Source organism: Mus caroli, chromosome 1, assembly GCF_900094665.2.
Source record: "Mus caroli chromosome 1, CAROLI_EIJ_v1.1, whole genome shotgun sequence".
In the NCBI taxonomy this organism is placed as follows: Eukaryota; Metazoa; Chordata; class Mammalia; order Rodentia; family Muridae; genus Mus; species Mus caroli.
In genome coordinates this window covers 163235155-163245985 of record NC_034570.1, presented here as the reverse complement: position 1 = coordinate 163245985, position 10831 = coordinate 163235155, and the positions used below count along the sequence as shown (strand labels likewise).

General features: G+C 39.2%; 1 long non-coding RNA gene across 1 annotated transcript in view; it reads right to left on the bottom strand.

The window, feature by feature from the left end:
- Positions 1 to 6324: 6324 nt before the first annotated feature.
- The window catches only part of LOC110303828, an 8593-nt gene continuing 4086 nt past the window's right edge, over positions 6325 to 10831 (bottom strand). The window contains exons 2-3 of the long non-coding RNA XR_002378961.2: positions 8914 to 9049; positions 6325 to 7893 (exon numbers count right to left, since the gene is read on the bottom strand). This is a non-coding gene — a long non-coding RNA (uncharacterized LOC110303828). The remainder of the gene's footprint in view (positions 7894 to 8913; positions 9050 to 10831) is intronic.

The window sequence follows — 10831 nt, the reverse complement described above, 5'->3', positions numbered from 1 at the left end:
AATCCCTCCCCACAAAGCTCAAGGAACCCCACAGAAAAAAGGCAGAAAGAGTGTAAGAGCCAGACTAACAGAAGAGCAAGTTCCTCTAAGTTTTGAGAGTATTAATATATTATGTTCAAGTTTTGCTATTTGCTCAAATGCATATTTTTAATATTTTTATTAGGTATTTTCTTCATTTACATTTCAAATGCTATCCCAAAAGTCCCCCATACCCTCCCCCGCCCACTTCCCTACCCACCCACTCCCACTTCTTGGTCCTGGTGTTCCCCTGTACTGGGGCATATAAAGTTTGCAAGACCAAGGGGCCTCTCTTCCCAATGATGCCCGACTAGGCCATCTTCTGCTACATATGCAGCGAGAGATATGAGCTCAGGGGGTACTGGTTAGTTCATATCAAATGCATATTTTTAATAGGAAAAAAGTTGTCATCTCCTTAATTCCTTTTGTGAAGCTTGATTCATTATCCTGTACAGTTCTATGGTTGAGTACAAAGCCACTTAGAAGCAGGATGGAGATGATGTAGTATCAGAGATCTTTTCTTTTACCCAGTTCCTAGGTCTTGACTAACAGGCACCGTATCCTGAAGCAAGCCATGTACCAAGCTCCGGCAGAAGAAAGCTCATTTTTATAGCAATCCCCAAAGCATGGGAAAACAAACAGATTGCTTGGTGTAGTGATGCACAAAAGCTGTGCTAAGAGGTAGTCACTCTTGGCAGCATAAGAGGTCTCATTGTCTAGAGATGTTTGACCCTGAGGCCATATCATGCAGCGTTTCTTTTGTTGTTTTGTTTTATCTCTGCTAAAATTTATTGAATTTTCCTTTCAAACCACAAAATCAGAACCTACTTATTGTAACAATAAAAAACAAAACCATTGCTAGCAAATAAAGAAAAAGCCAACCATGTCCCCCTTTCCTTCATCCCCAGGGTAATCAGAGGTAACAGTTTGTTCTGTATGCTGTTACCTTTTTTCCCATGAAATGGCTAAGATTCTCTTTTCCAACATGTATTACTTTTCAATATGTATCTTCCTCACTTAAAACATTTTACAGTTGTCACTTAAGATTGACAAAAATAGATAAAATGCATTGCTTTTATATTGCTGTGTGATATTCTGTAGTGCAGATAGACATTAATCATTCTCTATTTCCAAAATTTATGATAACCCAGATAGCTCAGGATCAGTGGGCATATTTCCTTAGCAACATATCATGTAATTATCATGCATAGGGCTCTGGGCTTGATCCCACACACAAGATAGAAAACAATAGAAGACAGACAGACAGATTGTTAGATAGATAGATAGATAGATAGATAGATAGATAGATAGATAGATAGATGATAGATAGATAGATAGATAGATAGATAGATAGATAGATAGATAGATAATGTTTTAAATTAAAATTTTATTTTGTATAAATTTATAACATTTTTAGCCTTTCGTTCACAGTTGTACCACCATGGAACAATATGGATGCATAATATAAATTTATCAAAGTTTACAGCATATAGAACACAAAGATAAATACTAGTAAGAGGTCACATTTCCATGTTCTCAGTGTGGTTGAATAATTCTATACTTTCAGAAAAGCATTTCAATACAGTTTGGGCATATATGTCCCTATTAGCCATGCTGAACATTTTTCATATATTTTAGAAACTTGGTTATTCTTTCATCTTCACAAATTTGCTTTAAAAGACAGCAAAGTAGTATGAATATCTTAATTTTCTTTGAATTATTTATTTGAATTTAATAAACCTTTTTATTTAGAGTTCTTGTAGTTTAATATCAAAGTTGAGAAGAAAGTCCAAAGGTACCACATATTTTATCCCTCTCGGCACATGCATCCTCACATTAGGACCACAGCCGTTAGTTTGACACACTTTACAATCTGTGAACCAGTACTGACACATGAATACCATCATCGACCAGTCTGTACATCAGTACCCTGCTTTACGTTGTTCATGTGCTTTGAGAATTTTATAATCTGCATATGTCACAGCATCATACAAAATGATTTCCCCTGTCCTCAAAAATCACCTCTGTTCTACCTATGTATCCTTCCCTCCTCAGTAACCATCACAGCTATTTCTGAAATATATCTAAGCCTTTCACACAGCCTTGGAAGAGTAAGATCCTTTCAGAAACAGGAAGATGGATGGGGTAGAGACGACTCCCAATGGCCGCAGTGGAACTCTGGGCAGATTGTCATTGACAGAAACAAGATGAGTGGCACATCCCATGTGGCATGCTGCCAGATGTCAAAACCTGATTCTTTTTTTTTCCAGGAAAAGGAGAAAGAGAGAAGTTGGAAGTCTTCATTCATCTTGTACGGAGGAGTGCTCACACTACAAATTTTGGTGAGCAGGAAAAATGCAAATCCTCTATTTTGACCATAATTCCTCTGCCTGACATAAAGGAACTTCCTACTCCATGGTTAGGATGACTGAATGCACTCCATAGCTTCATCTTCATCCTATGTAGCAATAATTTGAACAGTTTACTAGGTAGTGAGCTCTAATTCATAAAAAAAAAATGTTCAGTGTGTCAGGTAATCCTCACCCATATCTGTTCTCAGGATGTCACCTGGATGACAGCGATATATGAGAGGAGATATGAAGAGAATCCCAACTCCGTGCATACTAACTAGCTCCCAGGTAAGCTAAGCTGATTGGCCAGAAAGCCTCAAGTCTATCTATCTGTCTTTGCCTCCTCAGAACTGGGATTATAGGCATATACCACTACTCATAGTTTTTTTTCCATATGATTTGTGTACCTATCTCAGGTCCTCCTCATGCTTACATTGTAGGCACATTGCTGCACTATCTCTCTTACCCTGACTGCAGCATCTTCGTTTTGACTCAATACAGTCAGCTGCTCATGCATTCACTGTGAACTGTACTCCTGAAGTTTCTCTGCTATAGAGACAAGCTGAAAGGGTCACAAATCAGAATCATCTGTGCATTCTAAGACAAACATCCCCAAATGATCACTGTGGAGCTGGTCACAACTAGAATGGTTTAAGCAGTGCCACACTAGTGACTAGTGGAGAAGCCAAAGAAATTAAAATGGGCTCACATTGAAGTCCATGCCAAGCCATGGGCAGAAAAATCACAACATACTTTTATGTTTCATGTGCTATGAATGGCATGCAGAGCCCTTCTGCAAAATGACCTAACAGGTAAGCTCTCTGGGACCTAATGACAGGGACCTCTCTAAGCCCAGAATGAGACAGATAATCAGGATTTCCTGTTGGATATGGATAAGGGAGAGCAGTGAGTCCTCTTACTCCTGTAAAATGCTCTAGCTCCTAGGTCTGATTGTCAACTGTTACCAACTCTAGTTTCCTCTCACCAGAGAGGTAGAAAACATTGATCACTTCCTCCAATAATTCAATGTCAAGATACTATCCATTAAATGACAGTTATTCCAGAAAGCCAGCTCTCGTCACCACATATGGTTCAGAGTAGAAAGAGGAGGGAAAGAAAAAAGTGTATTTGGAATTGAGTATTCTGGGACTATTGAGGCACCTTTGTATTCAGCGGTTTTCCATTACACACACACACACACACACACACACTTCACTAAAATTAATGGAGAATGTTCAAAAACATCTGGTACTCTCATGTCTCATGTGAGTTGGAAGAAATGCCAAAGCTTTAAGGTCTATTCCAAGAAGACAATATAAGAGGTAAATGATCTAATGGAAGTACTGAGAATGTATTCAAGTCATGAGGGTCTAAAGCATTATTAATGAGGTGATAACAAGCAATCTAGAATGCGTAGAGTCTGAGTGATCTATGTGACAGTAAATGAATAATCAAACACTGTCTATCTTATTTACATTTCTATTGCTATGATAAAACATCATGACAAAGAGCAAAGAAGAAAAAAAAAAGTTTATTTCAGCTTACCAGCCCATATCTTACTCCCAGGAAGTCAGAGCAAGAACTCAAGGCAGGAGCTGAAGGTAGGAACCTAGAGGCAGGAACTGAAGCAGAAGCCATGCAGGAGTGCTGCTTTTTGGCTCCTGTTGGCTTGCTCAGCCTTTTTTGATATACACTCAAGGACCATCTGCACAGTAAATGCACTGCCCATGATGTGCTAAGTTCTTCCATATTCACTGCTAATTTAGAATATGCAGAGCCTCATACGATGTGCAGAAGCCAGGCAGATAGTAGAGTGCCATTAAGAGAGAGAGAGAGGAGGGGCAGGTGTGGTAGAACACAAGCGATGTGAAAGAGAATGGAGGGAGTATTGTGGTGGGAAGATTTAAGCAGGGCTTGGATTCAGGGAAGAGTAGATAGGAGAAAGTGGGAGGAAACATTAACTGAAACTAAGATACACACACACACACACACACACACACACGCAACCTACTATTTTGTGAATTAAAATATAATGTTGAACAATGGATGTAGAGATTCTGCATAGTGGATAATGCTACCCCTAGAAGCCATAGGCTATTAAATGAAAATCCCAGGGTTAAGTGGGCAACACCTTCCTACAAGTTTCTGGGCCCCCAAAACAACACAGGCTGTTGTGATTTCTTTTTGCTACACACCAGGACTACATGGTAAGATTCTATTTATTGCTAAATACTTGGTTGCAGAATATTGTGAAATAAAACTGAAGCTGAGCTGGAAGTTTTCTCCCTGACATATGCTGTTTATAGTGTTGGAAGGTACTACACCTGCAGTTCGGAGAGAGAACTTATCAGTGGTCCTACCTAGCTATGGACTCCGTAAGCAAAAATGATGACTTGGTGGGCTGGTCTTGTCCACTGGTATAACAGTGGATTGATTATTGTTGGACAATAAACCAAAACCAACCATTCTAATTAAATTTGAAGCCTGTTCCACAAAAGGGAATTTCTGTAAATAGAGCTGATGACGAGTGTGGTGGTTGAAGTGGGAACAGCCCCCATAGGTTTGTAGATGTGAATGCTTAATAAGTACTATTTGAATCAGATTAGAAAGTGTGGCTTTGCTAACGTAGGTGTGACCTTGGTGGTGTCTTACTGGAGGATAAGGCTTTGAGGTTTCAGAATCTCAAGCCAAGTCCAGTGCCACTTTCTCTTGTGCTGCCTGTAGGTCAGGATACAGAACTTTCAGCTACTGATCCCCCACCAAATATGCCTGAATGCCACCATGCTCACCACCATGAAGACACTAGACTAAGCCTCTGAAATGGTAAGTGATCCCCAATGAAATGCTTTCCTTGGTAAGAGTTGCCATGGTCGTGATGTTTTTTCACATCAATAGAACGCTGACTAAGACAGATAAAGAAACCACAGCTTTATTTTTTTATTAGATATTTTCTTTATTTACATTTCTAATGTTATCCCCTTTCCTAGTTTCCCCTCCAAAAGTCCTCTATCCCCTCCCCTCTCCCCCACTCACAAACCCACCCACTCCTGCTTCCTGGCCCTGGCATTCCCCTATACTGAGGCATAGAACCTTCCTAGAACCAAGGATATCTCCTCCCATTGATAACGGACTAGACCATCCTCTACTACATATGCAGCTAGAGCCATGAGTCCCACCATGTGTTTTCTTTGGTTGGTGGTTTAGTACCCCCAGGGAGCTCTGGGTGTACTGGTTAGTTCATACTATTGTTCCTCCTATGGGGCTTCAAACCTCTTCATCTCCTTGAGTACTTTCTCTAGCTCCTTCATTAGGACCCTGTGCTCCATCCAATGGATGGCTGTGAGCATCCACTTCTGTATTTGTCAGGCACTAGCAGAGCCTCTCAGGAGATAGCTATATCAGGCTCCTGTCAGCAAGCTCTTGTTGGCATCCACAATAGTGTCTGCTTTGCGTGGTTGTTTATGGGATGAATTCCCAGGGTACAGAGCTAAATGAAGAATTCTAAACTGAGGGATAATGAATGGCTGAGAAGCACCTAAAAGAATGTTCACCATCCTTAGTCATCAGGGAAATGCAAATCAAACCAACCCTGAGATTCCACCTCATACCAGTCAGAATGACTAAGATCAAAAACTCAGGTAATAGCAGATGCTGGCGAGTATATGGAGAAAGAGGAACACTCCTCCATTGCTGGTGGGATTGTAAGCTAGTTCAACAACTCTGGAAATCAGTTTTGCAGTTCCTCAGAAAATTTGACATAGTTCTACCAGAAGATCCAGCAATACGACTCCTGGGAATATACCCAGAAGATGCTCCAACTTGTAATAAGGACACATGCACCAGTATGTTCATAGCAGTCTTATTTATAATAGCCAGAAGCTGGAAAGAACCCAGATGTCCTTCAACAGAGCAATGGATACAAAAAATGAGGTACATTTACACAATGGAGTTCTATGCAGCTATTAAAAACAATAAATTTATGAAATTCTTAGACAAATAGATGGATCTGGAGGATATCATTCTGAGTGACATAACCCAATCACAAAAGAACACACATGTTATGCACTCACTGATACGTGGATATTATCCCAGAAGTTGGAAAACCCAAGATACAATTCACAAAACACATGAAACTCAAGATGAAGGAAGACCAAAGTGCAGACACTTCAATCCTTCTTAGAAGGGGAAACAAAACACCCATGGAAAGAGTTATGGAGACCACAGCTTTATGTGAAAACCTACCACCGTTGTTTGCCTAGAGTAATATGTTGTCAAACTATCCTCTGAATAGTTATATTTAGACTGATTATTTCAGTTCTCAACCTTCATAATAAAAGCTTTATACCATGGGTGGCAGTTAATATAGAGACTTACAGATAGTCAAAATCCTGAGAATAAGTGACTGTTGAGATCTCAGTCCTAAACTGAACATCTACATCACTTCCCTGACCACACACCACTCATCAAGGCTTAGGAAACATCACAGAAGAAGGCGTAGGAAGAATGTAAGAGCCAGAAAATGGGAGGGAATTCTTTCAAAACACAGTCTTCAGGGTGTGCCTAGTCTATTGCATTCATAAACTCACTATAGCTGTGGTTATCTACAGAAGAAATTTACAACATTTCACCATGTTTGATAGACAGGTTCAGGAAGTTACACTCTTTAAAAGATTAGTAGGTATTGGGGAAGAAGAAGAATTTTCTTCGGTGGAATAGCCACATAGCCACTTGCCCATACTTTATGTTCATGTGTGTATCCATAATTAAACTCAGTGGCTCAAATACACACAAAAGACATCAAACCAAGAGGGGAACTTGCTGAGAGGATAAGGGGTTTAAGCAGCATAGGGAGGAATATATAAGAGAGGGTAGTGCATAATAAAAATTATCAAAATGTATTATACATATATGAAACTGTCAAAGAATTTTAAAACATAAAAAAATGATTAGCTGTGAAAGCAAATATTCAAAGAGTCCATTTTCCCTTGGAGGCTTTTTGCAGACCAAATCTTGGCTGAACTGTGTGCTGCATCTCTCATGAAAGAATGGCTTCTGCAGCACTTCGGCTTTGCAGAAGGGTCTCTCAGAACACTCAACCCAGAACAGAGCATCCTTCTCCCAGGGATCATCAGGACCACTGATCCCTGGATTCCCCAGAGCCCTTTCCAGGAACAGAAGAAGCTTCTGTGAAACAAGATGCTTTCAGAGATCCTTCTCTTTCAGAAACTTTGCAGACTTTTACACAGTTTGCTCCTGCTCCTAAAGCATGAGCGAGGGAGGGTCCTTCATCTTCTTTACCCAAGGCACTGAGATATCCCAGCCATGAGAAGCACCAAAGCTTTCAGTCCTGGAACCTCCTTGCACCTGCTATGTCCCGAGCTCTCTATGCTGCAGAAAACCAAGCACAAACTGTCCTTCACAGTCAATATAAAAAGTTGGAACCCCTAAAGCTCTTTCCACATCATTTTCATGATAAAGAGATCACCAGTACCTTCTCAGCTGAGTCACCATTCATCTTCCAGACCTGCAAATACCATAAAGTACAATATGAGGCATGAAAGTCCTTGCTTCCAAATCAGATAAATGTCAGGAAGGGCCTAGAACTGAAGACATATAATAATATAAACAAATAAAATTAATAGATAATAACATTAAAAGATAAAAAAATTATAAACAACACAAATGTTGGCAAGGATGTCAATGAATAAGATGGAACCTTCATACATCACCAGTAGGGATGTAAACTAATCCAGATGCCATGAAATTCAGAAGGGAGTTCTCTCGAATAGAAGAGAAGAGAAGAGAAGAGAAGAGAAGAGAAGAGAAGAGAAGAGAAGAGAAGAGAAGAAAAGAGAAGGAAAGAAAAGAAAAGAAAAGAAAAGAAAAGAAAAGAAAAGAAAAGAAAAGAAAAGAAAAGAAAGAAAAGAAAAGAAAAGAAAAGAAAAACAGAACATACATTTATTGTACAATTCAATTATATAAGTCTGGGCTATTGACTTGAGGGACTCCATGTTAGATCACAGACATAATATCACATGAATTATAGTGGCATTCACAATAGCTAATTCAAGGAACCAATGTAACAATTCAATAACCAAGAACATACACAAAGATAATATTCTTTTTGAGTTTGTGTGTAAAACATTTCCAGTCATAAAGAAAAATTAAGCTGTCACTTGCGGAAAACTTATGCAATCAGAGATGATCATACTAAATGAATTAAATCAGTTTCAAAGAGACAAATATCAGATGTTTTCTCTCATTTGTGGTTCCTAGGTTTTTATATAGACACATAAAATTATTGTATTTATGTATGTATGTATGTATGTATGTATGCATGCATGTATGCATGTATGCATGTATGACATAAAAGTAGAAAGGAAAATGTCGACAGGAACAAAGGGGACTGATGGAAAAGTGAAGGCAAAGGGGCTGGTGTTATTCCCAGCATACAGCATATTCTTGCATGAGTTGTGTTTTGTTTTTGTTTTTTAAATAAACCCAAACCATTAAACTATTCTCTGGGCTCTTGCCCCGCTCTCACCTCTCCACTATGATTTGATTCAACTCAAAGACACCACATTACTCGAAGGGCTTTCATTCTCCTTATTTCCTGGAAATCTGGGCCACTCTTCTTCATATCCTCTCTGTTCAGCCACATTGGACCTTAAATGGAGACTCTGTAATGGTAAAAATTAAATGTGAATGTGGGCTCCTTTATTCTGTTTCAGTATGCTCTGAGTGTGGCTGGGAGTACCTCTTTTTCTTTCGTCAAGTTAGCTTTAAAGTAATCAAACTTACTGTCAAGTGATCCTATTCATTAAAAAAAAAATAAGAATGAAATCAAATATGAGGCAATTGTTCCTCAAAAACCAACCAGGTGGGGAGGCTGAAATGATGAAATCACTAAACAGTTCATGTTTTTTCCTTGGAAAAAATCATGTTGCCTGAGCATTCCAGATCTTTTCAATGCTTTGGGTTCTGATATACAGACTTTATTTGTTCGTCCTACTCATAGCTGTCCAAGGGCATTTATACTGCTACTCCCAGAGAAGCCTTCTTTTCCTGGACAGTGTACTCCATGCTTCCTTCCTAGGACCATTGGGATAATTAGAAGGGGGCAGATGGCAAGGGATTATGCACATGTTAGCAATCCCAGAGCTGGAGAGGCTGAGATAGGAGGATTGCTGCAAGCTCAACCTAGAAGAATACAACCAAGGAGGGCAGTCTAGGCTACAGAATGAAGCTGTGTCCAGAAAGAGAGAGAGAGAGAGAGAGAGAGAGAGAGAGAGAGAGAGAGAGAGAGAGAGAAAGGAGGAAGGAAGTAAATGAAAGGGAGGGAGGGAGGGAGGGAGGGAGAAAAGGAAAGAGGGAAGGGGAGAAGGGAAGGAAAGATGAAGGGAGAGAGAAAAGGGAAGAAAGGATGGGAGGGTGAGAGGAAGAAAGGAAGAGAAAGACCAGATTGACCATACTACCTACACCCTTAAGGGATATTTTGGTACCCTAGAGTAGTAAAATGTAGCTTCTTTTTCAACTGTTTAAAAAAAATCCCCTCTCCAAAATTCTCATTTGCTGTGATCTTTGTTGTACACTTAGAAGGGTTTAAAAGTCAAACCTCTGGAAGAATTTTCAAGGAGTTTTTAGAACGGCTCACCTGAAGTAGGAAGCCTAAATACAGGTAGCATCCTCCCAAGGGTCAACATCAGTCTCATGCTGAACACAAAAGGAAAACGAAAGTTCACACCAGTGTTCATCTCTTCTGCTTCTGACTATGGATGTGATGTGATGTGATGATGTGATGTGATGTGATGTGATGTGATGTGATGTGATGTGATGTGATGTGGTGTGGTGTGGTGTAGTGTGATGTGACCACATGCCCCATATTCCTGCAATAGAGACTCTACCACCATGATGAAATGTAAGACAAAATAAACAAACCCTCTTTATTTACTTCTGGCCATGTGTTTTGTAATAGAAATGCTAAAAGTTTCCGTTATTTTATTTTGTCAATTAATGTACTTATTCATTAAAAATGTATTTCTGTTATTTTTGAGGCTGTAATATAATTACACCATCTCCCCTTTCTTTTTCCTCACTTCAGAACCTCCTACACAACCCTGCCTTGTGCATGCAATGACTAATAAATGTATTTTAAAGAAAACTATTATTGTTACTGATTTAGCAAATTAAAAATGCATATTATACTATAAAGCTACTAAGGGATAATTTGAAGGTAGTTCTTTAGTGTTTAATTCAAAGGACTTTAGAATTACTTTTTTAAATTTACCATATTGACCTCTTGTATAGTCTTTTCCTCGGGCTAATAAAAAGTGTAGTATCATTCTTTATCCCAAGCACTGGCGAAAGAAAGAAAGAAAGAAAGAAAGAAAGAAAGAAAGAAAGAAAGAAAGAAAGAAAGAAAGAAAGAAAGAAAGAAGAAGAGAAGGGAAGGGAAGAAGGGA